General features: G+C 41.6%; 1 protein-coding gene across 1 annotated transcript in view; it reads right to left on the reverse strand.

Moving 5' to 3' along the window:
- CEMIP2 (cell migration inducing hyaluronidase 2) overlaps positions 1-15,717 on the reverse strand; it is an 86,689-nt gene extending 70,972 nt beyond the window's left edge. Inside the window, exon 1 of the mRNA XM_077148419.1 lies at positions 15,228-15,717. The gene's annotated coding sequence lies outside the window, so the exon portion shown is untranslated. The remainder of the gene's footprint in view (positions 1-15,227) is intronic.
- Positions 15,718-25,610: the final 9,893 nt, after the last annotated feature.

The following is a 25,610-nucleotide window of genomic DNA, read 5'->3' on the forward strand; positions in this document are numbered from 1 at the left end:
AAAGATCCAAATACATTGTTTTAGGATCTCACTTTAGGTTTATAGGTCTATTTTAGGAGTATATTTTGAACCATTTTAAAACATATTGATTACTAGTTATAAATTATTCACAGAAAAAACAATATAGACATTTCACTCACTCAACAAGCAATCTTAAGCCCTTGCTGAAACCAGAGGATTGCGGTAGGAATTACGGGTATTACACAATAGCTACAGAATCCCCAAGAAATGCAATTTCTAAATTCAATTTTAAATCACTTGCTTGGAAAACAAAATGAAAACAGCCAAGAAAGTAATGTTAAAATTGCAGTCAGTTTCCCAGGTGTTGGGATTTGTGGTAGGTTGAATTATACACCCCAGAAAAAACATGTTCTTAATCCTAATTCATTCCCGTGGTGTGAGCCCATCTGAAAGAGGGCTTTTTGAAGTTGTCATTTCAGTTAAGGTGTGGCCAACTGAATCAGATTGGGCCATACTCTGGATAACTGGAGCCCTTTATAAACAGAATAAACTCAGTAATAGTAAGAGAGACAAAAACTGGAAGTCTGCAGAACCCTAAGAATGGAGAAGCACTGCCATATGCATTTCCACATGATGGAAACGAAAAGAATTCAAGGATCAGCAGCAGTCAGCGGTAGAAAACCAGTCTTCCAGGTCAAAGGACCGTCTAGCTGACACCTCGATTTGGACTTCTAGCCTCAAAACCATAGGCTTCCCATTGCTTAAGTCGACCCACTGTCGACTTAATGCTATTTGTCATATAGTATTTCTTTTAGCAGATAGGAACCATGGCAGTATTTGTGGCATTAGCATGAGTTTAGATTCTTGAGAACGAAGGACAGACCCAACAGAGGAAAGAGGACGAAGAGTTTCAGAGCTTCAAGGTGAGCTTTAGGTATTATTTTACAAATTTTACTACAGACCAGTGTTTTTATTAGTACCCTTTTTACCTGTTCATATTACATGTCATTTTTTAAAGTTTCTAGTAGAAAGCACGTATTATATAGAATGAGTACATCCATATTTTATGATAGAGTTGTAGGGGCTATCACAACCTCCTAAAATAATACAGATAAACCAAAATAGGGCTAGCTCAAGTCATTCATAATGAACTTAGAAATGCACTCCACAAGGTGGCTGAAGGATACACTGACTGAGAAGTAGAATGGCCAGCTGTGGTGTATACATATGACAGAATATTGTGTGGCTACAGAAAGTAACCAAGTCGTGAGGTATGCAACCAAAAAGAACAAATATTGTATGGTCTCTTTTAGAAAATACTTATAAGAAAATTAGAGCCTAGATGGTAAGCTCTTATAGCAGACACATTTAGTCCAGTGCTGTAAATGCTATTTCTAGATTTTGAGCTGCTGCGCTATATACATATAACCTGGTATCTCCCTGGAACTTTGGCTACCTGTGTGACACCTAAGATAAGAGCTGGAGTTCTACAGCTCTGAAAATCAGTATTGCTACATATAACAACTGCTAAAGAAACCTAAAAAGAGATCAGGCTTCAATTAGAGATAAAAATGAAGCCAATCAGGTCTGAAGTAAGGAAATTAAGAATATAAGAGTGATATTGCCTGTATTTTAGATCTTCACCTACTCTATGAGACCAAAAAAAGAGAGGTTTATTTTGTCCAGACTTAAATTTTCTGTAGCACATAACTCGTCTGGATAACTCATTTAAACAATTCAAACTCATGGAACTCAGAATGGAAACAGAGGACTTGTAATTCTGTATAGCTTAATGCGATACCTGGATATATCCCCAGACTATATTGAGCAGATAATTAAAAAGTATTGGCAAAGTTCCTTCAAGGACAGGAGAAAAATATGGAACTATTAAGCTTTACCACTAGGGAAAATCCTGCTACTGTCTCAAACATTAAGGACTCCCAAATCAACAGGCCAAGCCCTTGATCTTGAGGCTTGCTCTTGCGAAGCTTATTTCTGTAGTTGAGAAACTAAGCCTTCCTGACTAAAAGGGGGAAAAGAATTAAAGCATTGGTGGCTGAGAGAGTTCAAATAGAGTCAAGAGGCTATTCTGGAGTGCTACTCTTACCTAGCCTCGGCTAGACATTGCTAATTATGATGGTTTGCCAAATCCCAACCAAAACCATTCCTGTCAACCCAAAAGAACACCTTGAGTTCTATGTGAGATGCTTCAAAAGTTTCACACACTGAGAATACTATCTAGAACCTACAATCTCCAGATATGTTTCTAGGCCAGATAAGTCCTGAAACGCAGAGGGGCCAGCCTCTTCAAGAACATCAACTAGTTACATCTCCCGATTCCACACTATCCACACCCTTTTCAGCATGAAAGTTAGACTAGGCATAGGCCAAATAACCTTAAAGATCGGGAGAAAGATAAAAGGAGAAGGAGGAGTTATAACAGAGAAGGTAGGATTTAACAAATGAGTACGACTGATGCATCATTACATTGATATTTCTTTGAATTTCCAGGGTCTTGGAGCAACTAGAAGGAAAAAACAAAAATTGTGGAACTGTAACCAAACTCTGAAATCTGTTTTGTAAATACTTGTCACACAATGTACTTTGAAATTTATTGTTTTTGTATATATGGTATATTTCACAATAAGAAATGTTAGAAAAAAAAAAAAGAAAGAAAGAAAGAAAGAAAAAGGAAAGAAAGAAATACACTCCACAAAGTTTTTGAAGTACAATATCAGCTGTTTGGATATTACTTCAGGGAACTGTTTTGTGAGTATTTACTGAATGATAAGGAATGGGAGCCCAAAAGCCTTGGTTATTTATTAAATAAACAAATAATGGCATTAAAATTTTTCACAAGTAATTGAGGCAATTATTAAAGTAGATAGTTAAAGAAATGACTAAGAATACAAAGACACCACATCCAAAAGATGAAAGTACAAATATTGAAAAAGGGTAAGTACACAAAACATAGTACGTCTGTTTAATTTTCAGTTGTTTCCACAAAAAGAAGACACTTGAAAAACTCACTGCTATTTTAAAGAAAATTCTTTTCCTGGGGGAAAAAAATGTGTATTACCTCAAACAGGTTCTCAAAGAGAAGGGGCTTATACAGTTAGTAAGAGCATTCAATTTATTTATAATAACATATCTAATCACAGAAGGTAATTTACTTTGAAATTTCAATAAAACTAAAGGAGGTCATCCTTTTTTTTAACTTTACAAAAAGGTGGAACTGAAAGATTAGGATTGAAGGGATGATTTTGATTACTGAATCATTATACAGATATTACTTTTTGCTTTCTGGTATATTGGAGTAGATAGAGGGAAATACCTGAAATCTCTAAATTTTAATTCAGCTGCCTTGATCTCTGGTAATAATTGTATAACCTTTATCTTGTGCCCTTGCGATTATGAAAGCTTTAAGACTAACCTTCATTTGTAACCATTTATCCAGTTTTTCAACTTCAGAGTCTTGTAATCAGTTAGACAGCCCCTAATGTTTATTACTGAAGAGCCTTCGGTCAGCCCAGAACTTACCCACCCCAAGTCCAAAGTCATCTTGATAACTGAGACTGGATCTAACCAAAATGGGCCACCTGACATGAGCTTAGACTTTAACCTATAAGTCACCTATACATTATAATGCTAAAAATCACACCCATCATCATATTAACACTGCCACTTTCTTACATATGTTCTGTGACTAAGCATGTAATCATTCTGCACATGTGCGATAATTACAGCCCCTCTAATTACTTCACATAGAGCCACTGTGCTCATTATCCTAAAACCTGCCCCATCTTTTAATTCTATAAAACTATCAGAATTATTACAGTTTAGGGAGACAGACTTGGGGCCAATAGGCCATCTGATCTCCTGCTACAAGCCTAGTAACAAACTTTTTCTCTCTTTGAAACCACAGTGTCCCAAGAATTGTTCATCTGAGCACATGAGGCAAAAGAATCCACCACCTTTGTCCAGTATCAAAGAGACAAGAATGAGCTTAAGAAAACAGATATTTCCAAAGTTTCAAACATTGAGCTCCTCAATGACACATTCTCAGGGTTCTACAAGAAATTATTTTTCGGTTCTTCCCCGTACTCTTAAAACTCTTAAGAGTTAAAACACTTAAAGCTCATAGGATCATCTTGCTTTCTGCCTTATGTTTCAGTTACTTCATATATGCACCCATCTCCCATAGCAGACTACAACTTCTCAAGACCAGGGACAACGTATTATTCATTCCAGAATTCTTATAGGAACTTTCACAGAGTAAGCACTCAAAACAAGTACTTGTCAGCAAAAAAAGAAAATAAAGTGTTGATAAAATATATATATTCCTTCTAGCCTCCAATGTTCTGAAGCAGCTAGAAGGGAAAATCTGAGATGATGGTACGGTAGCCCCACAGACTCTGGGATCTGTCTTTTCACTATTTGTTGAAGAGTGTTTTGAAAACGATTGCTTTTTTCTTGCTTTGCTTTGTATATATTTTATATTACACGATTTAAAAAGTTAAAAAAGAGTAATAATTGCTTGTTAGCGGATCACAGTAGTCCTCTCTCTATCACACACACGCACGCACGCACACGCACAAATTAGTATTTCCTGTTTAGCCTTTCTTCAACATTCTTGAAGCTCTGAGAAACTTACCTGATCTATTTTGGTTTCCCTGGTTTGAGAGAAATTGAGAACATTTAGTACTTCAAGCAAAAAATTCAACTTTTACAAAATACAATCCTAGTATGAAATCATGTGGGTGACTTAAAGTAGTAGTATTAACAACTGCAAGTAGGAATCCAGAAAGACTAGGAGCAGCCAACTACATATACGAGTGCAAACTTTCACAATATTTTGTAACAGTTTTAACAACACACTGTGAAAACGCAGTAGGCGCAGAGAAAAAAGGGGAAACATTACACTCCACTTTCTATTGTTATGCTGACAGCCTGTCAATGCTGTGATCAAAGGGAAAGTCTTCTCAATACAAAGGTAGCAACAGTCATTCAAAATTAGGAGCTCTTTAAAAGGGCACTAGAATAGCTGAGTTTTAATGTTCCTTCTACTGCTGTAATGCTAATACACAAGACAACTTTACCACCACACATGCTTATGGTGACTGAGGACACCTCCCCTATACCCTCAGTTCCCCCAAATCGTCCAGCCTGTCCACCAATGCAAACGGACCCACGATGCAGTGCTGTGCCTTGCACATTGGCCCCATCTTATTTAACACCTCGTAAAAAACGCAATACTTTTGACTCATTTAAGCTCTTTTAAATCCTGCATATACTTTTTACGAGAACTTATTTTTGAATGGAAAATTCAGGCCTGTAGGAACAGCCAAGAAGCTGGTGTGATCTAAGCAAGTTTATTCTTTTTTGATCAAGGACCATAATTCTTGAAACAGAACCCAACCTAAGGCTCAATTCTACAAGTTACATTCTCTGCTTTCCAAGAGTATCAGTACAACTTGCCAAAATTTAGCTAAGGAAGCTTTTCCTTTTATTAAGGTCTTGGAAGATCTTTACAATTCACTGACCGGTATGCACAGTCATAGCAAAAAGTAAAGCACTCCAGGAGAGAGGAGTGTTCGTGAATTATTATGAAAACAAGTAACAGATTTTTCCAAAATTATTGGTAATTTCTGACCTAATAAAATCTTTAACCAGCTCTGAACTGCCTTGAAGCTTCAATTCATGGCTCCATACTCCAACCTTCTACACAGAATAGAATCAAGATCTTTTATCAGAAGGTTTTTTTGGGGGGTAGGGTGTTTTTGTTTTGCTTGAGACTTAGATTGTGTCTACAGTTGATAAGTAGTAAGTTCAGTACCTCAAATCATACAACACTGCTCAGTAAGAAATAAACTGAGCAAAGTTAAACAGGCTCTTCAATTTCCCCAACTGTCAAATAAAAATTTAACTGCGATCAACAGACTCATGAAGACAGTTCATGTATTTAAAGATTTCCAGAAACAAAGGCTGAATGAAGAGAATTTCTGGGGAGGCACATCCTTTTATATACGCACATACATTTAAAAGAGTATATTTTATTCTATATTCTATATTTTTATTATATATTCTATCCCTAGAACATATAGGATAATTACATTATTCTAATAACAACCGTAAAGGATTCAGCATAAACACTAGGTCTATACATCTAATCATATAGAAGAAAACTGATAGATGGTTGAAAAATTAAGTCCACTTTCACTCGGAGATCTGCTTCATTTTGTGTAAACATATTCCCAAACAGTGAGACTTCTAAGCGAGACAGGGCTTTCATTCTGCTGCACAAGGCGCCTTCTCCATTATAACCTTGCACTTGGTCATAGCCCTTTGTCCTTCCTTCAACTCTAAAAATCAGTGAGTCACAATCACGTGCAATTGTCTAGCACATTTTCCAGAAATATGAAACTTTGCACAGTTAGTTTATGTATAATGTTCGTGGCTCACTTTCATTTTACTAAGTTGATCAAAATCAAGGCCAAGGTTTAGAGGTAGAAAAGGAATGCACCAACCCTTAATTATGAATCTCTTCCTATAAAGTGAGATGGTAAGGGACAGAGAAATTTTAATTATACTCCTCTCCCTTCTTTAGCTATTTTGTCAATATGTAACTGAGAAATCAGGATTTAATGGATGAAGTTGACTGCTGAATTATTATGTAGATATTCCTTTTGGCTTTCTGATATATTGGAATAGACAGAGGGAAATACCTGAAATGTATAAATTGTAATGCAGCTGCCTTGATCTCTGATAATGATTACATAGCCCTTATTTTCTGCCCCAGTGACTGTAAAAACCTTGGGACTAACCTTCCTTTGTACCTACTTTTTCAACTTTAGAGTCCAGTAATCAAGAAAGACAGCCCCTAATGTTTATTAATGAAGGATCTTGAGTCCACCCGGAACTAGCCCAGCCCAAGTACAAAGTTATCTAGTCACTCTGGATGTAACCCAGGTGGCCCACCTGACATGCGCAGTAGCTTAGATTTTGCCCTACAAGTAACCTATAGTAATCAATCTGCACAGGCTCAAAAATCAGATCATCTCTAATTACATCATCTGGGACCACTGTGCTCATTATTCTAAACCCTGCCTATCTTTTTCTCTAACAACACTACCAGAATTACTGCAGTTCAGGGAGACAGATTTTGGGACAATAGGCCATCTGCTCTTCTACTGTGAACCTAGTAATAAAATTTTTCTCACTTTGAAATCCCAGTGTCTCAGGAATTGGTTACTGTGCATGTCAGGCAATAGAATGCACGATCCTTGCCTAGTAACAAATTTAGACACCAACAATGAACGACATCCACAAATTAAGCTGATATTTTGAATGAACACCATTATACACTAGATTTCTAGGTTAAATTGTATTGTTCACATAATTTTCTCCTCAAAAGGAAATAACTACCCCAAAACATACCAACTAAAATTAAAATACAATACAGAGAAAGGATAAGGGACAGTTCAAATATATAGTCCTAAAAGGGCTAAAATTCATTATTTGAATTGGAATAAATGTTATTTATAAGTAGAAGACATTTGTTTTTTCTGCTTAGAAATTCGCTTTCCAGTTAAGCTTTACTCTCTTTGCCAGAAAACAATGAGATAATACTATTTAGGAACTAGCAAGGCCCTGGAAAACAAAATTAACTAAAATACTACCTTGAAAACAACAACACAATAAATGCTTTATGAATCTGTTTTTAAGCAATGCAGAGGAGCAAATCAGCTACAATTTCACTAAGGGGGATATAACCTTGGCAAATTATATTGGAATCTCCCATTAAAATTATGGATACCCTCCCTAAAAAATCTCTGTTAATAATGTCTAATGTCAAAAGTAAACCAAATGAACACTTTCCTACTTTAAAGTTGAAGCAAGTGACTTTAAGAAACATTTTTAATTTACTCTTATATTCCTGTCATTTATGCAAGGTCCAGCAGACAAATGTCTGATTTTTTCTACCAGGTGTACTAATTAATCCTGGCATTCTTCAACTCTGCTACAAATACATGCATGAGAAGCAATGCTTGACCCCAAAGTCAAGGTGGCTGCCATGGCAAAAAGGTTAAAGAACATCATCATGGTCAAAAAGAGAATAAGGGGGATTATGCAGGTCTACCAAGTGGGGAGGGGGCATCACAGTAAAGAACATCTTAGACCCAGTGCCCCCCCCCATATGAAAATTAAAAAGAGCCAAATACACAGGCCTTGCATGGAAGCAAAGAACGAAAGGATAAACAAAACTGCTCTTCAACCTAGAAACTGAAGAGGAAGAGGGAGAGTACCAGTTCTTCTCTGCTGTTCACTCCTGTTTCCTTTTTTTCCCCATTATTATTCCTCGGATTCCTTTCCTCCTTTCAGAATGATTTCTACAGAAAAGCTGTTCCTCCTTTTCTCCTTGTCTCCCCTCCCTCCCAATGCTCCTCAGACCATCCCCCACTGCCCTTGTTCTCCAGCAACCACAGGGTTTGGAAGACACAAGGGAGGCTCCCAATCGGCAGCCGGTGACCCAGGCTGCGCAGAGGCACAATGGCAGGCCAGACGTGCCATCAGCTTTGCAGCTGGCCTTTGAGAGAAAGAATCAAAGCCAGAGTCTGACCGGAGGGAGGCTGATTTAATTAAGGTTGGAGCAAAGGCCAGAGCTGCTGGACTGCATTCTCATCAGTGTCAGGGACAAAGCTTTAAAAGGCTTCTCAGGAGAAAGGCCCAAGAAAGTTATGTTGGTGGACTGTTGGGGGGGTGGGGGGTGGACAGCAGAAATATGCCTGATAACAAGCAGAGATGCATCAAAAGTTCAGGACCTAATAATATACAGACATCAAATTGCAATGAACTTAGGAAATATGTAAGGAGCATGTTTTGACAAGCATTTCAAACTAGAATACTCTAGATGAATGAGAGACCCAGACTGAAGCAATCCTGGGCTATTCAATTACGCCTCAAAACAAAGATTCTGTTAGTGGCAGGTGCAGAAGCAGAATCCAAGTGTACTTAACGCTTTTAACTACAATGCATAGCCCATTTTGAACACCACTTCAACCACTGGAAGTAAGCCTTGCCAGACAGGAAGCAGGTTCAGTACCGAGTGCCTCTTCTAGGGCAGGGGCTGTGCCTAGCAGTGGAGACTCAGCAATGTAAAAAAAAACAAAACAAAAGTACACTTGGTCCCTACTTTCCAGCAGCTCAAGGCCCAAACCTGGGGGTAGGAAAGGGGGACTAACACAGGTAAACAAGTATTTACAAATTATGGCTGTACAAAGGAAGTGGACTGGTGCGTCTGAAGAGGTAATTCCATTCCCTATGAATGGAATAGAGTGGGAATTTTCTGAAAGCCCTGGCAAAACAGTACTGACAGCTTCCTTTCTTTATGGGTATAAACTAAAATCTTGTGTTGGAAACTAAAACCTACCACTGAACTCTGCTACTGAAATGACAACATGCTGTCTACAATTGACCAATACGGAGGACAGAAAGAATCAAGAAGTCTTTTGTGTTCTTTGGCAGGCAGGGTGTCACCTGTGATGAGGTCCTGGCCAAAATACAGAATAGTTATATGTCCCATCCTCTTGGGAATGTGAGACCATTGGCAAACCAATGGGCCATGTCACATCTCCTCCTCAAGAGTTCCCTCAATGTTCAGCAAGACTCAAAGTCCCAGAAAGCCAAAAGATAAGACCTCCAATGAACAAGTCAATTACTCAGCAATGTGGAGGTGGCTGGATTTAGTAGAACAGAAAAGGAATAGAACGCAGCTAGCAGCAGGAGCTGTGTGATGAGCTTAGGTACCACAAGCACAAACATGGAACAAACAAGCTTAAAGTCAAACTCAGACAGCATGGTAGCCAGGCAGCTGGGAAAACTTAGTTATTACTGGCCATGCCTTGTGAAGCGTTGTCATAGGGGAAGGACAGGTAGTATCTAGATTAGAGTAGACACTTGAAAAAGCAGCAATTGTCATTAATCCGAAGATGTCATAAACCATGCATCAGAAGATGTCATAAACCATGCAAAAGGAACTATTCTTCCCTCGTTCGGCCTTCTGAGATAAAGCTTCATACCCACCCTATCAAATGCCAAGCTTCCCAACATTCCTAACACTTCATTTCTGATTGAGTATGCCACAGGATGGCTGAAGAATGGCTATCAGTAAGCACCTACTGAGCAGTTAAAGCCACATGTTTTTCATTAATGAAATACATTTTAAATCCTCATATACCGTATATTTTATGGCAGTGATGCTGGTGGTATCTAAAAACAATGACTCATTTTTCTCATTTCTTCTGAAACAGAAATCAGGCATTTGTCCTTGTGCTAACCTAACTTTTCCAAACCCTAAGATATTTTCCAGCCTCACTGTATGTGAAAAACTATTCATTTTTCAGGGAAGTGAGTCACCATTTACCAGAGGCCATTACAACAACAGAAAGCGGGCCATTTCAGAGGGGCCAACCAATAACTAGGGAAGAGGCCCCAAATCAATAACAATTTCATTCTTTTTTTTTTTCATACATGGGCAGGCACCAGGAATCGAACCCGGGTCCTCTGGCATGGCAGGCAAGTGTTCTTGCCTGCTGAACCACTGTGGCCTGCCCAACAATTTCATTCTTAATGAGAGACTTAGTAACCAGACCTGACCAGGACATCTACTCAGTGGAGGATGTGTTTTAAGATACTTTTAAAATACTCAGAGTCAATGAGGACAGTTCTTTTCAAAGTCTTAAACAGCAACTCTTTTAAAGCAACAATGTCCCACTATACTTCCAGTACAGCGTGAAAGCCTTATTTTAATATATTAAACTAGGACTCCCACAATCTCTCCTATGCAAACTTATTGTCCAAACTACGGAGGAGCCCTGATACAACGAAGGTAAAGTTTCATCATTCCTCACCATGTCATGAAAATGTCTTGTCAGAAATTTGGTTACAAGGTTAGTCTAATAATAGTAATTTCAAAGCAGATTTGTCTCATAGATTAAAGGGCTGATTTGGTAAGAGACAGTATTTCTGTGTTTTGAGACATACACAGCTTCCTCGACTGCTCTGCTTTCAAAAGACACTTTAATAAAAACCCATGCGTTATTTATCTTTGTATTGCTCACAGCAACCAGCCCAGTGCCTTGCACACGCGAGGAATGCAGTAAAATATTTGCTGAGCACTGTTCCTGACAACCCACATTAAAGGCTTCACAAAGCAAGTACAGGGGAAAACAAAAGAACATGCAAACATAATTCTAGTCAACTTTTATCCTATGGTTTAACAACACACACCTGAAAAATGTTTCCAGACACTTGCCCCTTTAAAAAAAAAAAAATGCATACCTCTACATTTTAAATCTGCATATCATTTATAGAAAATGCAAGTAAAGCTGACATTATCTTCATAGTTAGTTCCTTATTTGCTAGAAAAAAGAAGCATCACCCCACAATATATATGTTAAGTGCTGTGTAATGAAAAAGAAGAAAAAGTATCTGTCTTAAACTTGGACGAATGGGTTTCTAAGCTTAAATACAAATTATGTGATCACTATAACATTTTACAATTACTAAATTGCTAAGGTAGCCAAACAGAAACAAATTAATGTACACTGGGATGGGGGCAGGGAATGCTAACTGGAAATAGGGACAAAGGGATTCTTGTCCCTGCTCAGTCACTAATTTACTATATGACCTTATATGACCTTATCTAATTAGTTAGCCTCTCAGGGTCTCAACTTCCTCATTTTACTATTATTTTTAAAGTCCCTTCTAACTACATGCTAAGATTCAGCCTCTGTAGCACTGTCATGAAATCTGATTTACATTAATACACCCTGCCCCCCAAAAAGTAGCATTTAACTGGGTAGTTTTAAATATCTGAGTTTGGATTTTCTGTTAAATGCAATTTGTTAAAATGTCAGATGAGCTTAAAGCCCATTTCGAATGGAAAATTAAAGCAAGTATTGTTTACCAATCTCAAGTTTCACCTAAATAGCAGTTATTCACCTAAATAGCAGGTGCTATTAACAGAATAGCATTTCTTTAACATTGTAGTTGAAAATTACCCTTCTTTACCAATGAAGAAAAGAGTTTCGTGGTCTCAAAATGCAAATACACAGCTTTCTTTTTTTCCTTTTCCATAGTCATCTTGTAGGGATGGAGAAAAGCAGGAGAGTTAGCCTGATTTGGAAGGCAGAAAGACAAGTACAAAATTTATTGTTCAAATCCAGACAGTCCCCTTGTGCTTAATATACTGTAATAGACAGTATTTCTTCTATTCTCCTAAATAACCCAAACAAAATTAAAAGATTCCCAGTAGCCGGGACGGGCAGGGTCTGGACAAGTGAGGCAAGCCAGATGACAATAGCTAACTTAAAGTCTGAAGACTGCACACTTCTTTTTCATCAGGATGGAATTTAGAACGCTCTGGAAACGGGAAGTTAAAATAGGACTCCGTGGCTGAGACCAGTTAGGTTAAGCTGTAATTCATATCTAACTATTAATAGCTTTAAAATAAAATATTTTGAAAGTATCTTATGATACCAAACAGCACTAGTTTATATAGTACCTTATCATATGCACAGCAAATTTAATCAAATAAAACCCTCAAAAAATCCCATACACGTATTGTAAAATTCAGATGAAAAAACACTCTTAGAGGATTTGCGGACTTGCCTAGTAGCAGCCAGTAACTGTCTGAGCCTTGTTTTAAATATTTCAAAGTGGCACTGCTGATACCAGTTTTTAGTCTCTACTATTTTGTCTGATTCAATAAATGCTACTTTTCACAAAATTGATCCCTCCCCCCTTTCTGGTCAGCCTCTGCGTTCTCAAAGCATCTTGTGCACAAGTCTCTCAAACACTTTTAATTACTAAATTTCCTTGTCTCCCTGGCTGGACTGAAATCACCAATGGCAGAGATGGTGTCTTATTATTCTTTATAGATAGAAACCAGCATGCAAGGTAGGTTTCTCCCAGTGTTTTCCCCAGCTGTAACCAACCCCTTCTCCAGCCACCATGAACAATGCACAAAGGGTGCTGAGATTGCTTCCATGGGGTGAGGCACACAATAGGTGATTAATAATTGTTAGTTGAACAGATAGTAGGTATGGGGAATGGAGGAAGCAATACACATAAATATTTTAGGACACTCTACAATGTACACATTTTACATACAACACCCAAAGGGTCTGAAATTGTGAATTTGATAGTGATTAAGTTTTCTTTCTCTGAAATGTGATTCATCTCTCTCAATTTCAGAAACTTGCCCACAGGCACAGAGCTAGTACCCTTTCAACTTCAGAAAGGGCCCACATAACTGCATTCCTCCCTTGCTTTGCTTCCTCTTCATTAACAAGGTAGCTGTTTCAGAACAGTCTTGATTAGGGCTACTGGAATTTGAATGAGGTGTTGTCCCATTACGGTTTCCTGTTGTGAAATCTGAAACTTCGGAAAAGTCAAGGGTTTCAGGCTACACCAAGAAAGGAGACTATTCAAACGATTAGCTGTGACAAAGGAAATCTAAACAAGCACTATGTAAAAATCTGCTGATTCTACTGCTCAGTCCAACCTCAAGGTTAGCCAGTCTTAGGCTAATTCTCGCATTCACAGGTTGATAAAATGTAGGACAAGTGATGACTCAGAATTCACTTCTAACCTTAGTTTTCTGATCCTGAAAACACACAATCAGAAGATAAAACAGAACCAGAGACATATCTACGCCAGGTGGCCTGAATTGAAAGCCAAAAGACAGATGCCAGTTACACACACACACACACACACACTGACCCTCTAGTTCAGGCAGACAGAGAGCTGCAGGAGGAAAGTGATTTCAGTGTAAACAGATAAAGCACCATAGGTTCTGCCAGACGTGTACTAAGAAGAGGGAGCACCTACAAGCACATACTTTTACTTTGTCCATAAATGCAAACTTAAAAGAACCCTTTGAACAGGTAATCAAAGACACACAACCAGAGTACGATGCCCAGAACAACTTTTTAAATGGCAAGCTTCCTTCTAGGGTCAAACAAACATTACTAGTTCCATTCTAGCAAGCTTCAAAACCTTAAGGCTAAATATTCTAAATGAGTTTCTTTTCATTACAAAGTTATTTCTAACAGGTGTGGCTGGCTGCCCTGAAGTTTCAAGCCTCCCTCGCCCTCTGCTCTAAATTCTTCTCACTTCGTAGAGGGAAGAACTCATTTAAAAGACCTGTACAAGCCCTACACCTGTGCGCGGTGCACCATCGTATCACGTCCTCACGCCGAAACAAGGGGAGTGAACGTAAGGCAGACGGCGGCACACGTGCGGAATGAAAATTCTTAAAATTATGAAACACTCTATCTTTAACCCCAACTGCTGATGAAAGGAGACATATATCAAAGTTTGTTTTCCTAACTCTGTGCGGAGAATTTAAGTGAGTGGTTTCCGCTGCACAGCGAGGTCTGGTGACCCAGATCAACTCCTCCGCAGAGGACATTCAGAAAAGTCAAGACCCTGGTTTTACTGCTAGAAGAGTAGTAACTAGCATTAACTGCCGCACTCTGGGGTCCTCCCGTGCGGGACTCCTCCTTTGCCAGGACCAACTAATTCTACAGAGAAAATATGGGAGTGGGTTCGAGCGCTGAAGACATTCCCCAATTTTAAAGAAAGTTGCCCGTGATCTTAAAGTCTCACCTAAACTAACAGAACGTGACGGGATAGGGGGCACCCCATTAACCCAGGGGAACAGTAAGGAGACAAAAATCTTCCCAGCGAGTACACACACACGCGCGCGCACTGAAACCGAGCCACTGCAACGCACATTCCATCAGCCTTTCCCCGCAGTTGGCTTCCTGTGGGGTTTATCCCCCACACACACCCCAGCCCTCTCCAGAGAGTTTAAGGCTGTTCACACCGACTTTCAAAGGTCCATTGTTCCCTTCCCCGTAAACGTAGAGAGGGGAGCTAAAGAAATCGCGACGCGGTTCCCATGGACCTTTCTTAGGCAGAAGACTTACTCCGGGGGAGTCTCGGTCACTCCTAATCCAGAGAAGGACTGGGAGAGGAGAAGCGCGCGGGGGTGGGGGGGTGGAGGGGAGGGTGCTGCGGGGAGCGGGAGGATATTTTCCATTTCATGCAAAAATGCCCAGCGCCAGGGCCGGCCAGGCCGCCGGGAGCCTGGAAGGTGCGGGAGACCTGGCTCGGAGCCTGCGCCCCACGCCTTTGCAGTGGCCCCCTCTGGCAGCAGGGGAGGCGGGGCGCGAGGCGGGTGACCCTCCGCTTCTTACCTTCCCTTCCCCCGCTTAACGTCGGTTAACTCAGGTGACTACACCGCGGTCGGGACAGACCGAGCCGAGCTCCTGGCGTCTCCGAGACCGGATCTCCTTTCCATAGTCAGGGAGAACCCGAGCCTCGGCGCGCGCCACCGCCGCCGCCGCTGCTTTTATGCAATTGGCAGTCACAGCCTCTGCCTGGAGGTGAAATACTCTCCTCCCCAGAGTGACGCGCACTTCCCTCCGCCTCCGCCTCCGCCAGCACCAAGCCTCGGGGGCAGGGGCCTCGGCTCGCTCTCTCCCGGAGCAGCCGCTCGGCTTTCTCCGCTCCTTCCTCTCCTTCCGGGCTCCTTCCGGGCTGCTAAAGCCGGAGCGGCCCCGCGACGATGCGGGAGGAGGCCGCGGCACAGTGGGATCGCGGGGGTCGTGCTTGTCCCTGGTCGGAGGGCGCCGCGGTTCGCCCGGGTCGCGCTCAGCCTTCCCCGGCCAGACCAGCCACCCGGCTCTACTGGGCCGAGAGCCGCGGACTGGGCGGGAGGGAGGCCAAGGGAGAGGAGGAGCCTGTGGCCCGAGGAGGCGGTGGCCGCGTAGGACTCCTCCTGCCGCCCCCGCTCGGCGCGAGCTGGGGACGCGGGAGGCCAGCGCCGCTCGCTGCCGCGCGGGGGAACAGCGCCCGTGTGCACTTCCTGCGGACCGAGTTCCCAAACCTGCGTCCCCCGCTGACGATGCGAAGCCTCTGTCCACGCCGGGACGTGTGCACCCGACCTGACTGCGCCCCGTCACCCCACGATTGAGCCTGAGCCTGCATCTATACACATCCCGTCTGAACCTTGGCCAGCCGACCACCGCACCGCGGCCACCCACACCTGGCCAGCCGTGGGCGCTGGGTTTTTAATTCTTCGGCTGGGCTCGAATTCGGGGTAGCTCCTCAGGTAGGTTGGAGCAGCTCTAGCACCCACTTTCAAGACAGAATACCTACGTCTCCTCACGCCCTCTCCCCACGCGCCACTCTGGAGTGGCTGCCGCTTGCAGGGGTGGCGCTGAAAGCCGAAGGACCGCTGTACCAACTGCTGCTCCCTCGCTGGGGCTGCTCTTGTCGAGGAAAACCTTAGCGTTCCTTGAGGAAAACCCGGGCGCAGCCCCGGCTTAATCAGTCAGACCCACGAAGTCCTGAGCTAATGACAGCTTCAGGGCTTCCAACTCCCGGCCGTCGTCATCTTCTCTTTACTTGGGAATTGGAAGTTTTCCCTCTAGGAAACTCTTTCAGTGAATATCGTATAAATAGAATTGTTCAACTTTCAGGGTTGCCGCCCCCACCCCCCGCCTTTTTAATAGATAGCTCAGTCTTGTAATCTTGACACATTCAGCCAGCTGGAAGGGGAATTCCCTATATAGAGGGTTGGGGTTCAGAATTTTGTAGAAGGAACCAGTGTTTCCAAATCTTGATTGGAAAGAATCCTCTTGGGCTCTTGTAGGAAAAAAAAATTAGATTCACAGATCTCACCCAAACCTACTAAATCAGAGTTGACCAGAGTGTGTATGTAAGTTTGGGAAACAGTGCAAAAAGCATGAGCAAATTAATTATAGCCTTAGAGAGATACCTCCAAAAAGGGAACTCAGTCTAGTGCTGGGGCCTTAGTTTGAACGTCACTTACGGCCAAGGTAGGGAAAGTTTTAAAATAAGTCAGATGGTTTTAAGTGACAAACTAAGGGGGTGGTCCCAAGGCCAAATGATGAGAAACCTGCCTTCTGAAGACAAACAGGTGCTATGCCACTCTGTGGCCTGTGCAGTGTCAACTTTACATAAAAATGCCCATTTTCTGAATCTTTTTTAGTGTTGTACCCTTTGCTTGGCGGTGGAATACGCTAATTTAATCTTCTCAATAATTACTATTCTAACTCTAGAAATAAAGAAACTTACTGAAAAACCTATTGAAATCAAGTCTATCAACCACCCAAATGTTAAAAGTAACCATTAAAAATTCATTTGAAATATTTTCATGAAGGTTTTGGTTTTAAAGAGTTCTCATTTCCATGATCTATGTGGAAATGAGACAAATCAGCCTACCTTTGAGAGTTACATAAACTTTTGTTCATAGATATTCATCTGGAATGTGAAAAAAACAAGAACGAATAAATGTGAAAGGGAGTTAGGAGACAGAACAAAATGAGAGTCCACTGACCACTCAGTGGCGCTGATGTTGTCACAGATAAGGTTCCCAGGTAAGCAGGCTCTGAGACAGAGTGGGCAGGATGTCCTCTAAGGAATGCTTGTGGGGATAATACCTGTGGGGGAGGGGCAGGGTAAGGGTAAGGGTAGGTAACAGGATGGGGCAAGAGAAAGAAGGGGAGCTGTGTGTAGACCCCATAACAGCCTCAGCTCACTCCAGGGGAAGCTCTGGAACTAGAAATGGCCCTTTGAAATTACTCGACTTGGCTGGATCTTATATACCATCCTGCATCAGTCACTGGATGTGTTCCCAGTGGGAAGTGACATGATCTTGAGTGAGGCAATGGTGCAGCTGAGACAGTCCCTAAGAGAGCTGTGGGGATCCAGGGCCCAGGATTCCCCTTCATACTGAGAGCAGGACATTGCACATAGCTGCCTACATGACCAGGGCAGACATTTAAGGTCATCAGACCTCCTCACCGGGTGGGGGTGGGGAGAAGAATTTACAAATGGTATCCCAGACAAGGCATTGAAACTCCCCTCCCTTGATCACTGCTGATAAATCTCCAGACCTCTGTGTCACAAGACCCTGCTAAAACTCTGTTCTCACACCCTTGTCTTAAGACCTTATAAGCCCTTGCTCCCCTTCTCCCCCCTTGCAGAGCCCCCCCCTCCCCCCTTGCAGGGCCCTGTCCTCCCCCTTTGCAGAGCGCTAACCTTCATTTTCCACAGCCAGCCACCACCATGGAAGATCTTCTCCTGTTCATTATCCTAATGAAATTCACTTCTGACTCCATGCCTGACTCATCCTTTGGCCTCCAGGCTGCCCAGACCCAGGCCTTCCAAAGGCTGGGTTGGAACAAGGGCAAGCTGCAGACAGCACCCCAGAGCTGGGCAAGTCCTCCCTCGAAGGCCCATCTGGGTCCACATGTCAGTGTCGTCCTTTCACATGGTGACACCTTCACCGTTGTGCTACCCTTTCCATGTGAGGAGAGAAGGTCCCAGGGTAGGTGCATGGGGGGTGCATGTTACAGTGGTCCAGGAGAAGAACACACTGGCTAAGAGTTGAGGCCTTTCAGACTGCCTGATTAGAATCCAGGCAGAAAACGTAGGACAAGATATTCAGATTCTCTGTGCCTCTGTTTCTTCCTTTTAAAATGGGAATAACAATAGCACCTAGCCCATGAGGTCTTTAAGTGAATTAAGTATGGCAGTGTTATAAGGGGCTTAAGAGCATACCGACCTCACAGGTGGTCATCAGTCTGTGTAATTGGTATGTATAGGCATCTTTTCTTTGGCCCTCCATGATTGGCTAACTTCGAACTTTGTATCAGATTATAGTCACAATGACTTTTTTTTTTGGTTGGGGTAGGGGGGTGGGAATCAGAAGAGTTCCTTGGGATCCAGGTTGAAGAATTGGAAACCATAGATAATTATAAATACCATGAGTACTATCTAAAGGAAACTGGATCATTCTTTTTAATTGTGATAAACAGCAGCCTTGTTCTTTCAAGACCCTACCTCTGCAGATGCCTCCCTACTCCCCTATCACTGAAATGCCAGTGCTCCCCTCTCCTTTTGCCTTTGCCACACTTGCCAATGTCCTCTTCATCTCCTGAGGCTATATTAAATGCCACCTCTGTGAAACACTCCAGGGCAGGTCACAGCTTCCTCTGAGCCCTGTGACTCTACCCTCTGCTGAATAACCCCCCACATCATGATTACTTAATAGGCTTTATCCCCAGCCATTCCCACTTCCCCACAGCTGGTATTCTGGACACCTTAAGATCCAGAGATTCACGATAGAACCCTGTTCATTTTTAAATCCCCAGGGCCCAACGGGGTATTGGCTGAGTGATGTTGGTCAGAATCCTTCAGGAGAGCAGAGGGACCAAATACCGTAACTAGGAATGAGTTTGTGCGCCTCTGCGTTCATCACTTTTATTGCCTCTTCTTGCTTTGCATTTTCCAACTGCAAACCCTTTTGGATAAAACCTTAAGACAGAACCACTTACTCTTCCCTTTTCTGTTTCCCCCCAGGTTGTTAGAAATAATTCCTCCAGACACTGTCTCATCATATAAAAGTCCAAATAGATCATTTTTAGATTATGTTTTTCTGTTCATACTTGTTCCCTGTATATGGGTGTGGAAAGAATTCTCAAGGTGACTAATGCTTCACTGGGAAAGTGTTGATATGGTGTTGATAAGGTATCTTTACCTTAATTAAAAGTCGTAGGGGTGGTACGATGGTGGCTGGGCAGTGTAATGGTGGTTCAGTGGCAGAATTCTCATTTACCATGCTGGAGACCCAGGTTCAATTCCCAGTGCCTGGTTATGCAAACAAATATATATAAAGTCTTAGAAGAATACCCTCCTCCCCACCCACCAGCACTGGCTTGATGCAATGATACAATACCATTACAGAATGTCAGTGTGTCCTTTCTCGCGGGATGGCTGAGTGTCTACAAAACCATCTTTTTTTTCATGTCTTCCAAACAGCCTTCATCAGCTCAGTATGAAGACTGCACACTTCTGGTTAAACCCCCTCACAATTTGCTTTAGATTATGATGCAAGCAATTCAGATACAGCTGAAATTCTGACATAGTCTTTTCAGGGAAAGGAAAAACTTAAGCCTCAAATTCTATTAGATCAGTAGGAATTGAACCTCTTCCTTTTTCCTCATTCAAAACTATGACCTCTGAAAAAAGTGACATCCCATCCTGATTCCCATCCCACACCTTCAAATTTGCACCAAACTTTCCGTAATTATATACCCTTGGCACTTTTCTATCTTTAGTGCCTATACTCATGTAAGTGGTTTGACTTTGCTGCTGACACCAGATCCAAGAATGGGAAGGGGGCACTGGTCCAATCTTCTCATTTCCCAGTTAGGAAACTGCATCCCTGAGAGGGGAAATGAATCACCCAGGGTCACTCAGCTTGAATGGAGTTGCCTCTGTTATTCATTTTGTATTAAGATTTTTTTTAAAACGCCTAAGGCATATGGGGTATTCCCACTATCTTTTGAGTTTGCTATATGATGATTATAAGAACTATATTAACTATGAAGAAATATACAAGAAATGTGCAGTTGAAGGACATACACTTTTGATTTTTTTTTTTTTTTTTTTTTTTGCATGGGCAAAAAAAAAGGAATCAAGCCTGGGTCTCCAGCATGGCAGGTGAGAGCTCTGCCTGCTAAGCCACTGTGGCCTGCCCACATTTATGATTTTTTTTTATTAAAAAAAATTAACTAACACAACATTTAGAAATCATTCCATTCCACATTTATGATTTTGATAGATAGTTGTCAGTCTTCCAGAAAGGCTATGTTCACTTATGTCCCCAAGAGCAACCTGTGAGAATATACATATTTCTATACCCTCAACAGCAGTGTGCATATGTAGAGCTAGATATGGATGTAGATAGATATATTTATAGATATAAATAGAGATACGTACCTCTCTTTGTCATATGAAAAACTGATATTGTCATTTCAACATATATTTTTTAAATAATAATTGAGGATGGGTCTTTTCACAGATACAAAAGCATTTGTAGTTTCTTTTCTCTGACCTGTTCATGTCCTTTGTTCATTTCTCTACTAGGCTGTTAGTCTTTTTCTTATTGATATGTAAAAGACATGTCACGTAAGATATGTCCCTTTATTTGTGATTTGAGTTGAAAACTTATGTTTTCTCTATGTAGTAGACTGATTTAGAGTGATAAGGAGCTAGAAACCAACTATACCAGGAAAAACTCACTTAAGTAAAAAATACACTTGTAAGGTGCAACTTGAAGCAGAGTAAGAAACTAGCAAATGATGTGCTGTGGGAAAAAAACATTAACATTTGCTACCAAGAACCACACAATGAGATATAAAGAGAACCAGGAGATGTGGTAGTGGGCTAGATGGACTGGGAGCTGTGACCAAGGAACAGGGAAGCTGCTTTGAAGCAAGATATGCAAACTATTAACCTAAAAGACTGAATTTCAAGGTGCAGACAATTACTTAACATAATAGATGATACCACGGGACAAAGGTTAGTCTCTAAGTTACCCTTTACCTTCTAAAACATTTGCCTCTTCTGCCCATCTCAGCATTGCCTAATATAAAAATGGCCATCAACTAAGGAAGCTTTAATGTGTGATCATTATAGGCAACAGTTCTGGAGCCACACTGTCTCAAATCAGGTCCCAGCACTGCCGTATACTAGCTGCGTGACCTTGGACAAATTACTTAACCTATCTGTGAATCAGTTTAATCATCTGTAGAATGGAAACAATCATGGTACTCACCTCACAGAGTTGTTTATTGTTCTAGTTTGCAAGCTGCCAAAATGCAATATATCAGAAATGGAACAGCTTTTAAAAAGGGGAATTTAATAGGTTGCAAGTTAACAGTTTTAAGGCCATGTAAATGTCCCAATTAAAGCAAGTCTATAGAAATGTCCAATCTAAGGCATCCAGGAAAAGATACCTTGATTCAAGAAGGCTGATGAAGTTCAGGGTTTCTCTCTCAAGTGGAAAGGGACATGGCGAACACAGTCAGGGTTTCTCTCTCAGCTAGAAGGGCACGTGGCAAACACGGTGTCATCTGTTAGCTTCCTCTTCAGCTCCCTGGGAGGCATTTTCCTTCTTCATCTCTGAAAGTCACTGGCTGGTGGACTCTCTGCTTTGTGGTTCCGCGGTGTTCTCTGTTGTGGCTTTTTTGTGGCTCTGTCATTCTTCTTTGATCTCTCTGAATCTCCAGCTTTCTCCAAAATGTTTCCTCTTTTATAGGATTCCAGTAAAACCAGCCAAGACCCACCTGGAATGGGTGGAGACACATCTCCACCTAATCCAGTTTAACACTCACTCTTGAGTCAGTCACATCTCCATGGAGATAATCTAATCAAGCTTCCAACATACAGTGCTAAATAGGGTTTAGAGAAATGGCTGCCTTTACAAAATGGAAATAGGGTTAACAAGTGGCTTTTCTAGGGTACATAAATCCTTTCAAACCAGCACATTCCACCCTCTGGACCCTAAAAAAGACATTTTTTCCCCATATACAAAATATCAGAGAAGCTTCAACCATTTCAGTAACAATACAAATACAATACAAGGTTAAAAACCAGTGCAAAATCTCATCAAAGTTAGTTACAAAGATGATCTGTTTTAAGGCAAAATTTTCTCTGCTAGCTCTGGACATGTAAAAATTCAAAACAACTTAATTGCTGCCAATATGCAAAGGAGGAATGGTGACGGGATACATATACTCAATTCCATAGGGAGGAAGGAACACAGGGTCACAGGACCCGTACAGTTTTGAAAATCCACAGGGCAAAGTCCATTAGATTTCAAAGTCTGAGAGTCATTTATCTTCGGGGTTTTAGAAAGCAGCAATTCCACCCTTTCTAAGGGCCTAAGCAGTGGCCCACCTCTCTCCAAATGAAACCTTGGGGGACATTGGGGAAACCACCTTTTTCTCAGCTCCACCCTCTCCATGTATTGGGGCCACACCCAGGCTCTCTTCCGTCTCCAGAGCACATGCTCAACCCCTCCATGTGGTGACAGCCAGGCTCTCCCCAAACCCCAAGGAATGTGCTTCATCCTCTCCAAGGCCTGAGGTGACATGACTCTTCCACTGCAATGAGATGGAAGGCCCATCCTCTCTCTGCCTTTGGGGCAAACTCACCCTCTCCACCTGCTTGGGTGGGTCCGCTCCCCTGGCCAGAGGCTTCTTGACTTCAGCCCCCAGATTCCGTGGCTTTGCCTCTGAAGTTATTTTTCCTCCAACATATTCCTCTCAGCCCCAATTGGCAGTGGTTTTCTTCATACAGATCCCTCAACACTCTCGTTGGCTTTCTATGCAGTAGCCTCAGATCGTGCCCATCAGACATAAGGAGTTTCCACAAATCCTTCCTGGATAACTCCATAACCAATCCTGGCTTTCTCTGAAATGGCTGACTGTTTCCACGTTTGGCCAAATCCTCATGTGGGGCACCATTCTCTGGGGTCCCCCTTCCTGGAAGCCCAGAATTTTCCAGATCATCAATTTCTGGTTTCTTTGTACCCAAGAGTTCAATTCTCAGCTTATATCTCTCCTGTTGCATTTTACTATAAGCTGTGAGGAGAAACCAGGCTGCACTTTTGACATTTAATATGGATATCTCTTCTGCTAAATATCCACGTTCATGGCTTTTAAAATCTGCCTTCCTGCCAAAACCACTAGTCAATTTTGCCAGATTTTCTGCTATTTTAAAACAAGGCTCACCTTCCTTCCAGTCTATAATAACACATGCTTCATTTCTGTCTAAGGCCTTATCAGAAGTGTCTTTAAAGTCCACATTTCTGCCAACAGTCTCTTCAAAGCATTCTAAGCCTTCTCTATGAAGCTCCTCACAACTGCCCCCACATCTTCCCCTTATCCATTTAAAAAGCAAACTGCAGCAGCACCCCACTTCTGACACCAAAATCTGTTCTAGTTTGCCAAAGCTGCCAGAATGCAACACACCAAAGATGGATTGGCTTTTAATAAAAGGGAATTTATTTAATTAAAAACTTAGAGTTCTTCAGAGGAAAGGCAGCTAACTCTTATCAAGGTTCTGTTTTACACGGGAAGACACAGGCTGATCTATGCTGGCCTTCTCTCCAGGTTTCTGGGTTCCAACAGCTTTCCCCAGGGTGATTCCTTCTGTATCTCCAAAGGCCTCAGCTGAGCTCTGAGTGCTGAGATGACGTATGCTGAACTGCTTGGGCTGTGCTACATTGAGCTCTCTCATTTAAGCACCAGCCAATTAAATCAAACATCATTCATTGTAGCAGGCACATCTCCTAGCCGACTGCAGATGTAATCAGTGGCAGATGAGCTTCACATGCCATTGGCTCATGGCCACAGCAACAGAACTAGGCACCTTCACCTGGCCAAGCTGACACCTGAACCTAACTATCACATTTATGAAGGTAAATGAATTTATATATGTGAAGCCTTTAGGAGAGTGCCTGGTAAGTGTATGCATGCAGTTAAAGTTATTAATACACATACACATATTTACTCTGTTCTAGGCAAGTGATATCTCCAATTCTCAGTCACATGTTGGGCATAATTATCCTCATTCACAGATGAGGAAACTGAGGCACAGATAAAGTAAAAAGACTCGGTTTCTTTCACTATCTCTGGATCATCTGACAATGTTTTTTGTTTGTTAGTTTTTGCATGGGCAGACACTGGGAAATGAATGACAATATATTTTTAAAATACTATCTTTTCAAAGAAAGCCTGGAGAGCAAAACACCTTGGGCACAGAGGCAAATGGAAAACCCGTTTCAAGTATCTGAAGGGATATGGGAGGGACCAAAAATGAACCTGGTTCTCTGTTGTGTTAAGAGAAATGAAACAAAATAGATTTATTATGCCTAATAGATTTAAAATGGAGTTGGGAGGCCCTATTCTGGAGGTTACTCTTGCAGTCTCAGCCAGATATCATGAACTACCAAAGTATGCCAAGCCCCAAGCAACAATGTTCCTCAAAATCCTAAAATAAAGAACTCAGTAAACAATTAACCTGAAGGACATTTTAAACACCCCAAATGTCCATCAATCACAAACAACTTATGTCATGAGGCATGCAACAAGGCGAATGAATCTTGAGGACGTTATATTGAGCAAAATAAGCCAGAAACAAAAGGACAAATATTGTATGGTCTCATTTAGAAAATACTTATAAAAAAAGTAGGGCCTAGATTGTAAGCTCTTACAGCAGTCACATTTATTTCTGAGCTCTAGGTGTTATTTCTAAATTCTGAGATGGTGTGTTCTTTGTGTATTGTCAGACAGTTCCTGGATTGGTAAGTACCTATGTGACATTTAAGACTCAGCATTAGAGTTCTGCAGCTCTGAAAGTCAGTATTGCTCCATACAGCAACTGTTAAAGAAGGTGTAAAAGAGATCAGACTTCAATTAGAGATATGAATGAAACTGATCTGGTTGGGACTAAGGTAAATCAGATTCAGGGTAAAGGATGATATTGTCTGTACTTTAGAACTTTGCCTTTGTAGACCAAAGAAAGAGATGTTTATTTTGTCAAAAATTTAGATTTTCTGTAGCACACAATCTAGCTTAACCTGTCTAGTCAATTTATTTAAACAACCTAAACACATGGAGCCTAGGCTAGGGAATGAGATTTTGTTATTCTGTATAGTTTAATGTAATACCCATAAACATTCCAGAGGTTGTTGGGAA

The sequence above is a fragment of the Tamandua tetradactyla genome, chromosome 2 (assembly GCF_023851605.1).
Source record: "Tamandua tetradactyla isolate mTamTet1 chromosome 2, mTamTet1.pri, whole genome shotgun sequence".
In the NCBI taxonomy this organism is placed as follows: Eukaryota; Metazoa; Chordata; class Mammalia; order Pilosa; family Myrmecophagidae; genus Tamandua; species Tamandua tetradactyla.